The sequence below is a fragment of the Callorhinus ursinus genome, unplaced genomic scaffold (assembly GCF_003265705.2).
Source record: "Callorhinus ursinus isolate GAN/ISIS: 27379988/994484 unplaced genomic scaffold, GSC_fseal_2.0 scaffold40, whole genome shotgun sequence".
Lineage (NCBI taxonomy): Eukaryota > Metazoa > Chordata > Mammalia > Carnivora > Otariidae > Callorhinus > Callorhinus ursinus.
The window spans coordinates 4,634,885-4,652,370 of record NW_027397102.1 but is presented as its reverse complement, the minus strand read 5'-3'; the positions used below and the strand labels follow the sequence as shown (position 1 = coordinate 4,652,370).

Below are 17,486 nucleotides of genomic sequence, written 5' to 3'. Positions count from 1 at the left end.
AAGAAAAGCAAAGCTGGAGGTATCACAATTTCAGACTTCAAGTTACATTACACAGCTGTAGTAATGAAAACAGTATCATACTGGCACAAAAAAATAGACACATAGATCAATGGAACAGAATAGAATACTCAGACAGAAACTCACAACTATATGGTCAGTTAATCTCAAACAAAGCAGTAAAAAATATCCAATTGGAAAATGAGAGTCCCTTCAATAAATGGTGTTGGGAAAACTGTTAACCTGCATGAAAAAGAATGAAACTGGACCACCTTCTTACATCATACACAAAAATAAAAACTTAATGTGAGACATAACACCATAAAAATCCTAGAAGTTAGCCCTGGCAGTAATCTCTCTGGTATCAGTGAAGGAACATTTTTTCTAGATATGTCTCCTGAGGCAAAGTAAGTAGAAGCAAAAGTAAACTATCAGTACTATATTAAAATAAAAAGCTTTTGTACAGCAAAATAAATCATCAATAAAACAAAAGGCAACCTACTAAATGGGAGAAGATATTTGCAAGTGACATATTCAATAAAGGTATAAAAAGTATGCAAATAAATAAGGGACTTATACAAATTAACACCCAAAAGCCAAGTAATCTAATTAAAAATGGACAGAAGAAATGAATATATATTTCTTCAAAGAAGACCTACAAATGGCCAACAGACACATGAAAAGATGCTCAACATTGCTCATCATCAGGGAAATGAAAATCAAAATCACAATGAGATATCACCTCACACCAGAGTGGTTAAAATCAAAAACACAAGAAATGACCTGTGTTGGTGAGGATGTGAAGAAAAAAACCCTCTTGCCCTCTTGGTGGGAACACAAACTGGTGTTCCCACTGTGGAAAAGAGTATCAGTTCCGCAAAAAGTTAAAATAGAACTACCTTACGATCAAATGATGGTGCTACAGAATATTTACCCCAAAAAATACAAAAATACTAATTCAAAGGGATACATGGACCACTATGTTTATTGCAGCATTATTTACTATAGCCAAATTATGAAAACAGCCCAAATGTCCATCAGTAGTTGAGTGGATAGAGAGGATGTGATATATATATATATATACAATAGAACATTATTCAGTCATAAAAATAATTAAATCTTGCCATTTGCAAGAACATGGATTGAGCTAGAAGGTATAATGCTAAATGAAATAAGTCAGTCAGAGAAAGACAAATACCATATGATTTCACTCATATGTGGAATTTAAGAAATAAAACAAAGAACAAAAAGAAAGGGAACAAACCAAGACACAGACTCTTAACCTTTAAGAACAAACTGATGGTTATCAGAGGGTAGCTTGGTGAAGAAATAGGTTAAATAAGTGATGAGGATTAAGGAGTGCACTTGTGATGAGCACAGGCCAATACATGGAAGTGTTGAATTACTCTATTGTACACCTGAAAGTAAAATAACACTGTATATTAAGTCTACTGGAATTTTTTTAAAAGATTAATGAAAATGAGTCTGTTTCCCCTTTTTCAGGGAGTCATGGCTTTGTAAATTATTCTCCATAATCTCCTACTTATACAAATAATGATGATCTTGTGAGACAAAATAATAATAGCAATAATAATAATTAATAATAAAATTGTACGGCACCTGGGTGGCTCAGTTGGTTGATTTTTGCACGTTGCTTTTCTTTCCTGCAACATTACAGAATTCATTTATCAGTTCTAGTATGTTTTTGGTGGAGTCTTTCAGGTTTGCTATATATACGAGATAGTATAGTACGTCATATGCAAACAGTATAAGTTTTACTTCTTCCCTGCCAATTTTTTTTTCATTTTTTTATTATGTTAATCACCATACATTACATCATTAGTTTTTGATGTAGTGTTCCATGATTCATTGTTTGTGCATAACACCCAGCGCTCCATGCAGAATCTGCCCTCTTTAATACCCATCATGAGGCTAACCCATCCCCCTACCCCCTCCCCTCTAGAACCCTCAGTTTGTGTTTCAGAGTCCATCGTCTCTCATGGTTCATCTCCCACTCCAACTTACTCTTCTCCATTCTTCCCTCCTGCTATCTTCTTCTTCTTTCATTTTTAACATATATTGCATTATTTGTTTCAGAAGTACAGATCTGTGATTCAACAGTCTTGCACAATTCACAGCGCTCACCATAGCACATACCCTACCCAATGTCTATCACCCAGCCACCCCATCCATCCCAACCCCCACCATGGAGCACCCTCAGTTTGTTTCCTGAGATTAAGAATTCCTCATATCAGTGAGGTCATATGATACATGTCTTTCTCTGATTGACTTATTTCACTCAGGATAACACCCTCCATTTCCACTCATGTTGTGGCAAATGGCAAGATCACATTCCTTTTGATGGCTGCATAATATACCATTGTGTATATATACACCACATCTTCTTTATCCATTCATCTGTTGATGGACATCTTGGCTCTTTCCACAATTTCGCTATTGTGGACATCACTGCTATAAACATTGGGGTGCACATACCCCTTCGAATCGCTACATTTGTATCTTTGGGGTAAATACCCAGTAGTGCAATTTTTGGATTGTATGGTAGCTCTATTTTCAACTGTTTGAGGAACCTCCATACTGTTTTCCAGAGTGGTTGCACCAGCTTGCATTCCCACCAACAGTGTAGGAGGGTTCCCCTTTCTCCGCATCCCCGCCAACATCTGTCGTTTCCTGACTTGTTAATTTTAGCCATTCTGACTGGTGTGAGGTGGTATCTCATTGAGATTTTGATTTGGATTTCCCTGATGCCGAGCGATGTTGAACACTTTTTCATGTGTCTGTTGGCCATTTGGATGTCTTCTTTGGAAAAATGTCTGTTCATGTCTTCTGCCCATTTCTTGATTGGATTATTTGCTCTTTGGGTGTTGAGTTTGATAAGTTCTTTATAGATTTTAGATACTAGCCCTTTATCTGATATGTCATTTGCAAATATTTTCTCCCATTCTGTCGGTTGTCTTTTGGTTTTGTGGACTGTTTCTTTTGCCGTGCAAAAGCTTTCTATCTTGATGACATCCCAATAGTTCATTTTTGCCCTTGCTTCCCTTGCCTTTGGCGATGTTTCTAGGAAGAAGTTGCTGCGGCTGAGGTCGAAGAGGTTGTTACCTGTGTTCTCCTTTAGGATTTTGATGGACTCGTGTCTCACGTTTAGGTCTTTCAACCATTTGGAGTCTATTTTTGTGTGTGGTATAAGGAAATGGTCCAGTTTCATTCTTCTGCATGTGGCTGTCCAATTTTCCCAACACCATTTGTTGAAGAGACTGTCTTTTTTCCATTGGACATTCTTTCCTGCTTTGTCAAAGATGAGTTGACCATAGAGTTGAGGGTCTATTTCTGGGCTCCCTATTCTGTTCCATTGACCTATGTGTCTGTTTTTGTGCCAGTACTATACTGTCTTGATGACGACAGCTTTGTAATAGAGCTGGAAGTCCGGAATTGTGATGCCGCCAGCTTTGCTTTTCTTTTTCAAGATTCCTCTGGCTATTCGGGGTCTCTTCTGGTTCCATACAAATTTTAGGATTATTTGTTCCATTTCTTTGAAAAAAAGTGGATGGTATTTTGATGGGGATTGCCTTGAATGTGTAGATTGCTCTAGGTAGCATTGACATCTTCACAATGTTTGTTCTTCCAATCCATGAGCATGGAACGTTTTTCCATTTCTTTGTGTCTTCTTCAATTTCTTTCAAGAGTATTTTATAGTTTTCTGAGTACAGATCCTTTAGCTCTTTGGTTAAATTTATTGCTAGGTATCTTATGGTTTTGGGTGCAATTGTAAATGGGATCGACTCCTTGATTTGTCTCTCTTCTGTCTTGTTGGTGTATAGGAATGCCACTGATTTCTGTGCATTGATTTTATATCCTGCTACTTTGCTGAATTACTGTATAAGTTCTAGCAGTTTTCGGGTGGAGTCTTTTGGGTTTTCCACATACAGTATCATATCATCTGCAAAGAGTGAGAGTTTGACTTCCTCTTTGCCAATTTGGATGCCTTTGATTTCTTTTTGTTGTCTGATTGCTGTGGCTAGGACTTCTAATACTATGTTGACTACCAGTGGTGATAGTGGACATCCCTGCCGCGTTCCTGACCTTAGGGGAAAAGCTCTCAGCTTTTCCCCATTGAGAATGATATTTGCTGTAGGTTTTTCATACATGGCTTTTATGGTATTGAGGTATGTACCTTCTATCCTTATACTCTGAAGAGTTTTGATCAAGAAAGGATGCTGTACTTTGTCAAATGCTTTTTCTGTGTCTATTGAGAGGACCATATGATTCTTGTTCTTTCTTTTGTTAATGTGTTGTATCACGTTGATTGATTTGCGGATGTTGAACCAGTATTGCAGCCCAGGGATAAATCCCATTTGATCATGGTGAATAATCCTTTTAATGTACTGTTGGATCCTATTGGCTAGTATTTTGGTGAGAATTTTTGCATCCATGTTCATCAAGGATAGTGGTCTGTAAATCTCCCTTTTGATGGGGTCTTTCTCAGTTTAGGGATCAAGGTAATGCTGGCCTCATAAAACGAGTGTGGAAGTTTTCCTTCCATTTCTATTTTTTGGAACAGTTTCAGGACAATAGGTATTAATTCTTCTTTAAATGTGTGATAGAATTCCCCTGGGAAGCCATCTGACCCTGGGCTTTTGATGACTGCTTCCATTTCCTTAGTGATTATAGGTCTGTTCAGGTTTTCTATTTCTTCCTGGTTCAATTTTGGTAGTTGATACATCTCTAGGAATGCACCCATTTCTTCCAGGTTAACTAATTTGCTGGCATAGAGTTGCTCATAATATGTTCTTATAATTGTTTGTATTTCTTTGGTGTTGGTTGTGATCTCTCCTCTTTCATTCATGATTTTGTTGATTTGGGTCATTTCTCTTTTCTTTTTGATAAGTCTGCCCAGGGGTTTATCAATCTTGTTAATTCTTTGAAAGAACCTGCTCCTGGTTTCGTTGATCTGTTCTACTGTTCCTTTGGTTTCTATTTCATTGATTTCTGCTCTGATCTTTATTATATCTCTTCTTCTGCTGGGTTTAGGCTTTCTTTGCTGTTTTTTCTCCAGCTCCTATAGGTGTAGGGTTAGGTTGTGTATTTGAGACCTTTCTTGTTTCTTGAGAAAGGCTTGTATTGCTATATATTTTCCTCTTAGGACTGCCTTTGCTGTATCCCAAAGGTTTTGAACAGTTGTGTTTTCATTTTCATTGGTTTCCATGAATTTTTTTAATTCTTCTTTAATTTCCTGGTTGACCCATTCATTCTTTAGTAGGATGCTCTTTAGCCTCCATGTATTGGAGTTCTTTCCGACTTTCCTCTTGTGATTGAGTTCTAGTTTCAAAGCATTGTGGTCTGAAAATATGCAGGGAATGATCCCAATATTTTGGTACCAGTTGAGACCTGATTTGTGACCTAGGATGTGATCTATTCTGGAGAATGTTCCATGGGCACTAGAGAAGAATGTGTATTCTGTTGCTTTGGGATGGAATGTTCTGAATATATCTCTGAAGTCCATTTGGTCCAGTGTTTCACTTAAAGTCTTTATTTCCTTGTTGACTTTTTGCTTAGATGATCTGTCCATTTCAGTGAGGGGGGTGTTAAAGTCCCCACTATGATTGTATTGTTGTCAATGTGTTTCTTTGCTTTTGTTATTAATTGCCTTATATAATTGGCTGCTCTCATGTTAGGGGCATAGATATTTACAATTGTTAGATCTTATTGTTGGATAGACCCTTTAAGTAGGATATAGTGTCCTTCTTCATCTCTTATTACAGTCTTTGTTTTAAAATCTAATTTGTCTGATATAAGGATTGCCACCCCAGCTTTCTTTTGGTGTCCATTAGCATGGTAAATGGTTTTCCACCCCCTCACTTTCAATGTGGGGGTGTCTTTGGGTCTAAAATGAGTCTCTTGCAGACAGCATATTGATGGGTCTTGTTTTTTAATCCAATCTGATAGCCTGTGTCTTTTGATTGGGGCATTTAGCCCATTTACAATCAGGGTAACTATTGAAAGATATGAATTTAGTGCCATTGTATTGCCTGTAAGGTGACTGTTACTGTATATTGTCTGTGTTCCTTTCTGATCTATGCTGCTTTTAGGCTCTCTCTTTGCTTAGAGGACCCCTTTCAATATTTCTTGGAGGACTGTTTTCGTGTTTGCAAATTCCTTTAGTTTTTGTTTGTCCCGGAAGTTTTTTATCTCTCCTATTTTCAATGACAGCCTAGCTGGATATAGTCTTCTTGGCTGCATATTTTTCTCGTTTAGTGCTCTGAAGATATCATGCCAGTCTTTTCTGGCCTGCCAGTTCTCTGTGGATAGGTCTGTTGCCAATCTAATGTTTCTACCATTATAGGTTACATATCTCTTCTCCCGAGCTGCTTTCAGGATTTTCTCTTTGTCTCTGAGACTCATAAGTTTTACTATTAGATATCAGGGTGTTGACCTATTTTTATTCATTTTGAGAGGGGTTCTCTGTGCCTCCTGGTTTTTGATGCCTGTTTCTTTCCCCACATTAGGGAAGTTCTCTACTATAATTTGCTCCAATATACCTTCAGCCCCTCTCTCTCCTTCTTCTTCTGGGATCCCAATTATTCTAATGTTGTTTCATCTTATCGTATCACTTATCTCTCGAATTCTGCCCTCGTGATCCTGTAGTTGTTTATCTCTCTTCTTCTCAGCCTCTTTATTTTCCATTATTTGGTCTTCTATATCATTGATTCTCTCATCTGCCTTATTTATCCTAGCAGTTAGTGCCCCCATTTTTGATTGCACCTCATTAATAGCCTTTTTGATTTCGACTTGGTTAGATTTTAGTTCTTTTATTTCTCCAGAAAGGGTGTCTCTAATAACTTCCACGCTTTTTTCAAGCCCAGCTAGTATCTTTAAAGTCATGATTCTGAACTCTAGGTCTGACATTGTACTAATGTCCGTATTGAGTAGGTCCCTGGCAGAAGATACTACTTCTTGTTCTTTTTGCTGAGGTGATTTTTTTCGTCTTGTCATTTTATCCAGAGGAGAATAGATGAATGAGAGAACAAAATGCTAACAGGTTAACAACGTCTCCAGCAAATATACTCTATACAAATCAGAAAAGACCTGAAACCAGGGGAAAAGAAAAGGAAAGAAAGAAAAAAGAAAGAGAAAAAAAAAGAAAAAAAGAAAAAGATAAAGATAAAAACAGAACAAAACAAAAAAAAAGAATATGATCAAATATGATCAGACTAGTATATAGATCAGTGTCACACACTAGATTTTGGGCGTATTTTGGTCTGTTAGAAGAATGTGCCTCCTAATATTTTAAAGGAAGAAAGACTTATACATGTACATAATAAGTGTTGATACAGTGAAGGGATGGAAGATGAGTGTAAAGTTGAAAATTATAAAAGATTTTATAAAAGGAATTGATAAGAAGTTGTTTAAAAAAAGAAAGAAGAAAATTAAAAAACAAAGAAGAAAACGAAAAAAGAAAAGGGAGAGAATGGGATCAGGCAGGAGACTAGAACAAAGCCATACATTAGTGATTTAGGGTATATTTTGATCTGTTAGAAGAAACTGTATCTCAAAATTTTAAAGAGAGAACAACTTATATATATATATATGCCAAAAATAAGGGTAACTACTATGAAGGGATAAAATATGACTCTAAAAAATGAAAAATAATTTTTTAAAAGGGATTGATAAGATGTTGGTTGAAAAAGGGAAAAAGAAAAATTCAAAAAAAGAAAAAAACAGTTAAAAAAATCAACTTTGAGAAACTAATGAATCATGGTAAAAAAGCCATGAATTCTGTGTGCAGTATTCCCCTAGCGCTGGAGTTCTCCCGTTCTCCTTGATAGGTAAACTTGGTCTTGGCTTGCTGGCTGTTCGTGATGATCTTCTGGGGGAGGGGCCTGTTGCCGTGGTTCCCAAATGTCTTTGCTGGAGGCAGAATTGCCCCGCCCTTGTCGGTCTGGGCTAAGCAATCTGCTCAGGTTTGCTCTCCTGTGCTTTTGTTCCCTCCAAGCTCTCGGTACAGCTTTGGAGGACCAGAGTGAAAATGGTGGCCTCCCAATCTCCGCCCGGAGGAGCTGAGAACTTGGGGCCCCGCTCCTCAGTGCGCCCCCAGAGAAAAGCAGTCACTCCCGTGTTCCCAGTCTCTGGCCACACTCCGTGCTCACCCGGCCTGTGACTGAGTGTTTCTATCTCTGGCACCCGACCCCGTGTGGAGTCTCCAAACCCAGCAGATCCCTGCGGTGCACTCCCGTGCCGCTCCTCCCGGGGAAGAAAGGGGAGTCTCCCTAGTTCTGCCGCTTGTTGGGTCCCTGCTGGAGGAGCAGTGCCCCGACTGGGCCGCAGATCACAGTCTATGGCAACCCCGAGCTGAGAGCCCGCGCCTCGGCTCCGTCTCTGCAGCCGGCTTCCCTGCTCTGATACCCAGGAACTGTGCTGCACTCAGGAACCCCTGGTCTTTTTGTGACTCTGAGGGTCCTGAGACCACACTGTCCCGTGAGGGTTCCACCCCCCGCTTAGCCACTGGAGTGAAGTCCCTCAGTGGAGCTGACCTCTAAAAGTTCTGATTTTGTGCTCCGCGGCTCTAGTACTTGCCAGAAGTGGCCGACGGAGGTCCCCTCCCCTGTCGTCTCTCCTCCCGAATATCACCACCTCGGATTCACTTCTCCGCACGTCCTACCTTCCAGTAAGTGGTCGCTTTTCTGTTCAGAGAGTTGTTGCTATTCTTCTCTTTGATCTCCTGTTGAGTTCGTAGGTGTTCAGAATGATTTGATCCCTATCCAGCTGAATTCCTGAGACCAGACGAATCCCAGGTCTCCTACTCCTCCGCCATCTTGCTCCTCTTCCTTGCCAATTTTAATGCCTTTTATTTCTTTTGTCTCGGGTCATGATCTCAGGGTCATGGGACAGAGCCATGCATAGGGCTCCATGCTCAGCACGGAGTCTGCTTGAGATGCTCTCTCTCTCTCTCCTGCTTTCCGCCCCCCAATTGTGCACAGTCAGCACTTTATATCTGCACAGTGCTTTATGCTTTGTTATGTAATTGCACAAAATTAACACGTCATCATCAATAAAACATTAGGTGCTGCAATTAACAAATTAAAATACATTTAAAAATAGGTTACCTAAATTATTTTCTTTGTCAAGTTACCAGTTAAAATACTAATCATATTTATTCCTTCTTTAAGTAAGATACTTTTTTTGGAGAATGTTTGATAGCCTGAGAGTTGGCAATCCACTCAGCACTGTGCTACCACGTTTGTTATATTTACTCATTCAAACAACCCTATATTTTAGAGATTTTGTGTCCCCATTTTATAGTTAAAAAGTAGGCTAAAGGGGTGCCTGGGTGGTTCAGTCATTAAGCGTCTGCCTTCAGCTCAGGTCATGATCCCAGGACCCTGGGATCATGCCCCGCACTGGGCTCCCTGCTCCTTGGGAAGACTGCTTCTCCCTCTTCCATTCCCCCAGCTTGTGTTCCCTCTCTCACTGTGTCTCTCTGTGTCAAATGAATAAATAAAAAATCCTTTAAAAAAAAGCAGGCTAAAAGATGTTAAGTAACTTTCTCTGAGTTATACAGCTTTGGTTGTCAAGAAATGCTAAAAATTGATTTTCAGGTTTGAAATCAAGATTTCAAGACACAGGGATGCCTGGGTGGTTCAGTTGGTTAAGTATCTGTCTTTGGCTCAGGTTATAGTTTTAGGGTCTTGGGATGGAATCCCACATCCGGCTCCTTACTCAGCAGGGAACCTGCTTCTCCCTCCACCTGCCTCTCTCTCTCTCACTCACTGACAAATAAATAAATAAAATCTTTAAAAAAACAGTTTAAAGATTTCAAGACACAATATCATTGCTGATTTTCAGGCTATAGTAGTACTTTTTGGTATAGTATAATATTGCAACCAAATTATACTAATCATTATAAATATGAGGACAATAAACAAATAACTTATAAATGTTGATTCAGGAGATGCACGTGGCCAAGAGAAAAATTCTCACATCTTTGGGATTATGGTGTAAGGTAGATTCCATATTTGTGAAACTCCCACATAGTCCTAAATAGATGGCAAATTACCTTTCATTACCAAAATTACAAGCAGTCCCAGGCAGATCACCTGCTTAACTCCTTCCTTCTTTGCCAAAGTTTTCAGTGATATCTTATACCTGTATGTTTTGTTTTTCCTTGGGGGACAGTCTCTGACTTGATCATGAAAGGAGGTGGGAAAACAGAATTCACTTTACAAAAATTTCCTGAATCCAGGAAGAAAGAGAGGAGGAATTGATGGAAAGTTGTTTCTATCCCAAATAGCCCAGTGGCCAAAGAGTCAGTTTACTCAAGACCATGCTCATTTGTTATTATGTATGGAGGCAGGACCATATGGCTTCACAGGAGAATTCTACCACACATTTAAGGAAGAGTTAATACTTATTCTTCTCAAACTATTCCAAAAAAAATAGAAAAGGAAGGAAAAATCCAAATTCATTCTATGAGGCAAGCATTACCCTGATACCAAAATCAGATAAAGACAATATAAAAAAAAAGAACCATAGGCCAATATCTTTAATGAATAGAGTCGAAAAATCCTCTCAGCAAAATACTAGTAGACCAAATTCAACAATACATTAAAAAAGCATTTACTACTTGGGATTTATTCCTGCTATGCAAAGGTGGTTCAATATTTGCAAATCAATCAAAGTGATTCATCACATCAATAAGAGAAAGGATAAAATCCATATCATCATTTCGATAGACACAGAAAGAGCATTTGGCAAATTACAACATCCATTCATGATAAAAGCCCTCAACAAAATATATTTAGAGGAAACATACCTCAACATAACTAAGGCCATATATGAAAAACTTACAGTAAACATCATACTCAGTGGGGAAGTACTAAGGTCAGGAATGAGAGAAGGATGTCCACTCTCTCCACTTTTATTCAACATAGTATTGGAGGTCTTAGCCATAGCAATCAGATGACCAGTTTGGAGCCTGGAGGGAGCCTAATTTGTTATTTTGAAAATGTTCAGAGAATATTCTACTAAAAGTCACAGTGTAAGAGCAAATGAGCACTGAATATCTCAATCAAAAATAGCACTTAAGGGAAATAAGCAAAGGGGTGCTGTTTGGTTCTGCATGCTTAGACCAGAATTCAAGGCAGGAGTGGTTATATTGTTACTGATTTTAAGTCTTTATAATTAACAATAAGTGAGAGTATCTTTTGTATCAGACCCTTGTGATAGGGGATTTAGCAGGAGCCCATAATTGTCACTTTATAAAGCCTGTATTCAGATGTACACATGTGATTTATCCTTCATAGAAAGAAACACCTTTATCCATGGATAAACTAGAAGGTCACTTGTCCTACATGACACAGTATTCAATTCAAGTGTTATAATCCCCAAAAGCCCACTCATATACCTGCCACCAGGTCTGAAAAGTAAGTATTCCAGATGTGTCCTTTTTGGTTCTTCCCCTTCATTGTCATTTTTTGCAAAAACAAACTATTGAGAAGGGTAACATGTATAGCCTCAAATTCCTTATTTACTGTAAATCTATTAGGTATCACTTTCAGTGGGGATCCTGGCAATTTGGGGACAATTAACAGGAAAGGAATGCTGGAAGGGTGTGGGGAAATATCCACCACCAATTTTTGCCTTCAGCCAAACATACTGACCACATAAGAGGCTCACAGGGTATTGGAAGTAAGAGGGTTTTTAAGGAGGGCACTTGATGTAATGAGCACTGGGTGTTATATGCAACTGATGAATCACTATATTCTACCCTTGAAACTAACAATATAGTATATGTTAACTAAATTGAATTTAAATCAAAAAAAAATTTTAGGGTCCCTGGGTGGCTCAGTTGGTTAAGCGACTGCCTTTGGCTCAGGTCATGATCCTGGAGTCCTGGGATTGAGTCCCGCATCGGGCTCCCTGCTCAGCAGGGAGTCTGCTTCTCCCTCTGACCCTCTTCCCTCTCGTACTCTCTATCTCTCATTCTTTCTCTCTCAAATAAATAAATAAAATCTTTAAAAAAATAAAAATCAATCAATCAAAAAAAATTTTAAAGGAATTTTTAAACATCTTCCTGTACAGGAGTTTTTACTGGTGAGCCATGCATGGACTTCAGAAGGTCCCGGAATTTCTGAAAGCATTTATAAAAAAAAATTCTGTGTGCATTCATATGAGCACTTTTTTGGGGAAAAAGTCCGTATTTTAATCAGATCTTTGAAGGGGCTGGGACCAAAAATTTTAAGAACCACTGACTAATGAGGGTTGCCACCATAGACTGTGCTATCAGAAGTGCAACCTGACAGGAAGGGCCAGAAAATGAGGGTTTTCAGATAATAATCCCCCAAATGTTTACAAACTACTGGTCTGTCCAACTTCCTCATTTTACAGGTGAGGAAACTGAAGCCCAAAGACAATTATATAATTGTCCAACATAGCATAATTATAATTACAGTATACTAGTATAGTATAATGTAGATGAGCTCAAGCAGGCCTTTTTAGCTTCACTTGTCACTTGTGTCACTGTGTTGCTCAGAACAGCTGAGCCCAGCATCATGACATCTGTCTTTGATAACTACATCAACCAAACTGTTGCAATTACAACTTCTGAGGAGAGAATGATTGTGGGAACACTGCAAGCTTTTAACCAATTAACTTGAGTTTGGATGAAAGCCATGAACTAGTGTTTAGCTCTTCACAGGAGTAAAACAAGTGATACTACGGATATACATTGTAACAAGTCACATTGTCGCAGTGATTGGAGAAATTGATGAAGAAACAGATCCTGCACTTGATTTGGGGAATATTTCAGAAGAACTTCTAAACTCTGTAGCACACTGAGGAAAAACTACATACCTTGGTCATCTATAAATCTTTGTATAGAAATTCATTATTCTGAGGATGATGTGTGGAATCTTTATGAATGTTTAATGGTGGACTTTGACTCCATATTGATTCATTGTAATATGATATGTAAATTAAAATATTTCTACTTTTCTTTGAATAAAATATAGATGAGCTCTGTGTAAATTATTTTGAGTCTAATGAGAAATAATCTCTCTTATCCTCTTTCTATTTTCCTTGATGTTTCTTTTCTGGGAGTCACTGTAAATGGAAGAGAGGGTGCTCATTGTGTTGGTTACAGGCTTACGCTGGTATTTTTGGATCTGAGTAATGATAGAAGAGAAGTGGTATAAAGGGAAAAAATGTTGAATTCCAGGGTTACTGGCATGATATTTGATAAAATTTTAAAACACAGGTACCTCAGCTTAGAGAATCTCTGAAATTGTATGAAATTTTTTGAGTGTGTGTGTGTGTATTTTATGGAAAATACTGTATAGATTTTATAAGCGTCTTAAGAGTCCATGACATGCAAAAAAGTTAAAAACCACTGACCTCATTTATTCATTGAAGTAAACTAAGGCCCAAAGAGGATAAGGGACTCACATGTTTCATAGTTAGGAAGTAAAAACTAAGACAAGAACCAGTCTCTCAACTTTGGTTCAGTGGTTTTTACACTGTGCCCCAAGCAACCTTTTCCTCTACCACCTTGTCTTTCTAAATAAGATGTATTTATGCGTTTTGCCCTATTTAATACCTGTGGGAAAGACCTGATGAGATATACTCAAGACCACAGACACTTGTAGACTCAATACAGAAAGGTATTTTTAAATGAGTGAAAGGAAGTCTTCTGAACCTCAACTCATTCAACTAATGCATTTTCAAATGAATCTAGCCACTGTAATTGGGGTAAGAAGTTAAAGTTATATAGGTTAAGTTTTTAGTTACTGACACTGTAAAATTGGATCTACTTGATTTATATAAGAAGCAATTTGTTAAAGATTATTAGATAAATCACTAGATCTCCAGGAGAGACAAAAAAACAGGCTCAGATGCCACACAGCTAGGGGTAATTCAACCAGGAGCAAAGTCACATGATGAGAATATTCTAGGAGAATATTCACTATCCAACACTTAGTACTATGACATTAGAGACTGTATGTGACATTTTGCCCAGATTGTCTAAAAGAATTGGATGCTTTTGCCATAATGATTTCCATAAGATCCAAGCCCACTCATATGACCCTAACCTCATATTTCTTTCTTCTACTTCCAAGTAGAAGAAGACACTTCCAAGTGTTATAAATTTTCATCTGCTTAACCAAACTTGGGTCACATGCCTGTACATCAGCTGCCAAAAAATAATTTAAAAATATATGTGTTTGTGTATGTATGCATACATGAAATGTAGATTTTAATTTTCTAACTTAATTGTACAAGAATCCAAACTAGAATGAGGTTGGAATGGGTATTGGATAAACAAACATAGAATATCTTCCATGGGAGGTAAGATTAGTCAACTATTTTACATTGCAGTATGCAAAGGGGGCTAAGGTTAGTGGGTCACTCTAAGAATAATTTAAAATCAAAACTGGCGTGCTGAAACCTTGGGACACTACTAAACCAGTTAACTTCATAGTGCATTGGTATGACACAAAATTCTTCAGAATTTTAGTTAAAGGTAAAATACCCCAAATCCATGTCTACAATTCTTAAAATGAAATGCCTGTTTTAGAAATTGTCTGTGTTTTTGCATGTTGCCATAGAGAATTGACTATATCAGGAGTTTGAAGGGACTGAGGGGTGGGACCCTTCCAGCTCAGGAATGCCTGATCCTGGTTCAAGAGCACAATGAGGTAAAAACAAATTAACAGCAGAGTAAATGGAATGGAGATAGATAATTGAGTGCTAGGTATAGAGAGAATGCAAACAGCCTGATAGTTGAGGGGAAAGGAAGAAAGAAAAATGGTTTAAAAGTGGAGGTGGTGAAGAGACTTTTTGGCTAGAATAAAATATGAGAAGTTCATAGGAAACATTCTCTGTGTCTGTGCTGAACTCTGGAAGGAAACAGTAGTCTTGGGGGACCAAGGAAATGCGGCCAGTTGGAGGAGGCCACAGTGTGTTGATTTTCCTGCCCTGCATCCCAGATCTGACTAAAGGAGCAGAGACTAATAACTTATGAAAATGCTTTTCTTTTCTAGGTCATATGGAGGAGAAGTCTTTTTTTATAGGTATAGTTTCCATAGATTATTCATATACAGTAGAAAATAAAAAATGATCAGTAAAAAGCAATTTTTCCTTGGCCTAAAGAATTGGACTAAATTGGTTCCATCAATCCCTTCTAATTTCAAGGGTTTGCTGAAACTTCTTTGGTTGAGGAAGAAGTAAGTTAATTTGAAATCATCTATCAGAGCAAAATATCCATACCCAAATAGGTTATTTATATTTATTCTTAATTAGGATGTGCAAATTTCATGAGCCACACTGCTTATATTTCCAATCTAGAATGTGCCAACTTCTTTTAAGCCTATTTTCCCAGTCATTTTGCATTGAAAATTATACTTAGCAACAAATGAAATGTTTAATATTGACCTACTTTCTAGCTTATATTAAACCAAAGGTACTTAAAACTATTTATTTATGAGCGATTGTCTTTTTAGTTTTGCTTGTCACCACTTGTTAAACAAAGGTCACATCTCCAACTCATCATAAGCATCAACTGAACTGTTAACAGGAATAGCATCAACTCAATTCTCTGTTAGCCCAGCAAAATGCAAGTGATGTAGTATCACCAAACAGCTCCTTTTGCCACTATTTAGAGAGTATCTGAGTCTCTGATTCCCCATCCCAAAAGGCCATGCTCCATCTCAAGTAATTAATCAAATACCCAATAGGTAAGGTCTAAGCCATCTGCTCCTTTTTGAAGCCTTCCTATATGTCTCATTACTATTCCTTTCACTCTGTTCTCTATATGTCCTGGGTAAGGGAAAGAAGTGTAAGCATTTTAATTCTTAGGGATTATCATCATATTAACCAAGATACCCTCTGCCCTACCCTGGATGTTTAAGTAAGGACTGTGTCATATGCAAGTGACTAAAACCCTATTCAAACTGGACCTAGAAAAAAAATGTTTTAGCTGATATACCTGAAATTTCCAGGATTTCAAACATTTCTGGATCTAGGTTACAGACAATGAAAGCAGAGAAACATGCTTCTTATCATATATTGTCTCTTCTTTCCTCTAGTTTGGCTTTATTCTTAGGTAGACTTTCCATAAATGGTGATAATCTGTACTTCCAACAGTCCTGAAAGATAAGTAGAGCAGGTATTATTATATTCTTCTTACATGTGAGGAAAATGAAACAGAAAGTACTTAAATACTTGAGAGGATAGCTCAAGGTTACGTAGCTTGGTAAGTAGATGATTGTATCAGACACCTCTCAATATTTCAGACCTACATTTTACTCTGGTGGTTTCTGAAACAATTAGCTATAGACAGATATAACCTGACAGCATCATGCCTCAACCACACCATATATATGTCTCATTTTTGGCTCAAGGTTTCTCTGTGCTGCATTACATGCTTACTGGAAAACTTGAAACTGTGACCATGGTTTTAAAATGTTCACAATTGTAGATCCAACAGGATCTTAACTAGGATTGGCTTTAATAAGATGGATTTTGAATAGGAAAATGTCTTACCTTACTCTTTTATCAAAAAAAATGTCATCAGCCAGAGAACAGTAGTATTGTAGCTAAGCAGCAACGCAAGTAGAAAAGAAGAATTTCAGCTGACCTCATGCTCAGTGAACAATAAGCAACAATCACCAGCAACAACAAAAATAAATGTCATGTTAGGGTGAATTAATGGAAATTAACTAGGATGATAGTATTGATAGTTATATTCTACTCTAAGCTGGTCAGGCCACTCCTAAGATAGTTTATGAAATTCAGGCAGTCACACTTGAGGAGAGAATATGATGACAAGAGAATATCTAAGATGATAAAAATATATTTACAAGATAAACTATTTGAAATAACTGAGGACATTTAGTGGGAGTTTGGAATGAAGAACATGATATCTACCTTTAAATAACTCAGTGGCTGTTACATAATATAATAATACCTTATTCAATGATTACTATGCACCAGCTACAGAGCCAAGCTCTTTACGTGAGCAGATCAATCAATGCAATACTAAAAGGAGAATTGGAAGAAATAAATACAAAATCTCAAGAGACATATGTTTGCTGAATGTAAGAAAAAAACATTAAAGCAATTATTGATGTCAAATGATAGAAAAGACAGCATAGTCAAGCAAATGAGTTCCTTGTCCCCATGGAGGTCTGAAAGCAGAAGCTGGACTATTCATGATGGTGACTGCTATGGACTGAATTGTGCCTCCCCAAAATTAATCATATGTCGAAGCCTTAATTTACAGCATGACCATATTTAGAGAAGAAGCTTGTGAGTGAGTTATAGGTTAAATGAGTTTATAAGAATTGGGCCTTAATCCAATAAGCTGGTAACCTTATAAAAAGAGGAAGAGATATCAGAACTCACTTCCTCTCTTTCTCTCTCTCCACTCACACACACACACACACACACACACACACACACACACACACACACAC

General features: G+C 37.7%; 1 protein-coding gene and 1 pseudogene across 1 annotated transcript in view; one reads left to right on the top strand and one right to left on the bottom strand.

The window, feature by feature from the left end:
- GPR174 (G protein-coupled receptor 174) overlaps nt 1–17,486 on the bottom strand; it is a 181,061-nt gene that overhangs the window by 83,284 nt on the left and 80,291 nt on the right. The gene's annotated exons all lie outside the window — the stretch shown is intronic.
- Nucleotides 12,567–12,852, top strand: LOC112819328 (U6 snRNA-associated Sm-like protein LSm8; annotated as a pseudogene).